Source organism: Cynara cardunculus (genome assembly GCF_001531365.2).
Source record: "Cynara cardunculus var. scolymus isolate 2C chromosome LG 4, CcrdV1, whole genome shotgun sequence".
In the NCBI taxonomy this organism is placed as follows: Eukaryota; Viridiplantae; Streptophyta; class Magnoliopsida; order Asterales; family Asteraceae; genus Cynara; species Cynara cardunculus.
The window spans coordinates 12,235,351-12,237,594 of record NC_037531.1 but is presented as its reverse complement, the minus strand read 5'-3'; positions in this window follow the sequence as shown (position 1 = coordinate 12,237,594).

Here is a 2,244-nt window from a genome sequence, read left to right as displayed (position 1 = left end):
TCCCTACAGACTATCAACTCGCTGACTTGTTTACCAAGCCTCTTGATGAATCTCGGTTCAATTTTTTGATTAGTGAGTTGGGCATGTTAAATGTTGACAAATATTTTTGAGGTTTCACCAATTCATTTGGGTTGTGTTTTCTCTAAAAATATTGTATGTCTTTTGCTCAAAAATAGTCTGATATCTGTGTAAATCTGCTTTCTTTCTTTTTCCAAAATATTGATTTTTTGAAAATGATGGGTTTTACACTCGTCTATTCTTTTTAAAAATCAATTTCTCTCTTTTTCTCTTTAAAACGTCTCTGTGTGATTTGCTTAAAAATTCGTATTTTAAAAAAAAAAAAAAAAACAAATTGATTAGTATTTTTTTTTCATTTTAACGTTAGGTTTATCTTTAAACCTGATTTTTAGTATTTTTTTTAAAATTGATTTGTATTTTTTTTAATTTTATTTTATGTTCAATAAAAAAAAAACAAAAAATAAAAAAAAAAAAAAAACCAAAAATATTTTAACAATGTTTTTTTTTTTTTCGCATTTTCTTTCAATTAATTATTTAAAAACAAAAACAGAAACAAAAACATTTTATGTAATTTTTTATGATTATGTGTTATTTTTACACATTTTATGTATTTTTTTTCTAAGGTTTTGTTAACATTAGGACTGTGGGCTTCTCCTTTTGGGCCCAATCCTAAACCCAATCGGCCTCCCCTCTTCTTCCTAACCTCAAGCCGATCACACACACCCACTTCATTCCTTCGGCTTCTTACCCCATTCGGCCTCTCCCCATCAAACCTTCACACACCGATCTTAACCCCACTCCCTCTCAACCTTCGGCTTGTCTCACATCCGAATCGGTTCCTTCCCCATTCGGTTCCCCACCTCTCCTCTCCACCCCCCATCGGCTTCCCACCTTTCCATACTACCCACAAACCGAACCTCTCCCCATTCGGCTTGCTCCCAAGCCTCCCATTCGGCTTCCCTCTTCACCTCCCTCTCCTCTTCGGCCTACTCACAAGCCGAACCCCCCTAAGACCCCCCCCCACCTCTCTACCCGTAGCCGCCCACACCCTCCTTCCCTTCGGCTTCTTGACCAAGCCGATCACACACCTAACCACACAAGCCGATCCCCCCATACCCTACCCTCTTCGGCTTCCCCAACCCACAAGCCGATCCCTCAACTTGGCCGATTTCAACCCTAAGTCGATTCTAGGTTTCCTTCACCCCTCTTCCACTCGGCCCAAACTACATTCGGCCCACTCCCTTTCAGCCCATCCCTCTCTTTTTCAAAACCCTAGACCCCTCTCCCTCTCTATAAATATATCTTTCCCATCCCTCTCTTTTTCAAACCGATTCCATTCTCTCCCCTCTCACTCCCCGATCCCATACACCGAATCCCCCCCCTCCGGCCGACTACAAGCCGAACCCCTCCTATTCGGCCTCTACCGTCACACCTTGTTCCTCCCTCAAAACCGAACCTCATTCAATCGGCTTCCCCCCATCACCAACCGATCCTAATCACACCCCTTAAACCGATTCACATCCTCTCTTTCGGCTTCCTCATCGGTTTCCCCTTCTCCCTCACCAACACCACTTCCCTTCCTCTCACCACACCTCATCGGCCTCCCAACCTAAGTCTCGCTCGGCCTCTCAACCTCCCTGGGCCGATTCCAAATCGGCGCCCCCCATTCGGTTTCCACCACCACTTACACACCCCATAAACCGATTGCACCCACCCCCTTTCGGCTTGTTCCTCCCGCCGATTAAACCTCAACCTCCATACGCCGAAACCCCCCCCCCCTTTTCTTTTGTCCCCTCTTCCCCAACCTTTTTCTCTCTCACCTAATACCCCTTACCCCATCCCATCTCTTACACCCCATCCCCCCCTAAGACCCACACCCCTACTTCTTACACCTTTCCTTTACCTTTTTACCTTCCCAATACAACCCCTCCTTTTACCCACCATATATTTCCTTTTTTTTTATTTAAAACCCCCAACTCTCATCTTCTCTACCACATCTCCTTCTCTCATCTCTTTACAAACCCTCCACCTTTCTTCTCTACACGAGTTTACTGTGTGAATTTTCAAGCTTCTTCATCCATGGCTTCTAAAGTTGGGACACCCTCCAAGGCTTCAAAGGTTAAGAAATCCMTTACTGCTGATGATGTTACTTTTTCTCCATGCAACTTTGTGGCATTGTTGGATCACAACAACAAATATCCGGATTTCTTCATCATCATCGAATTT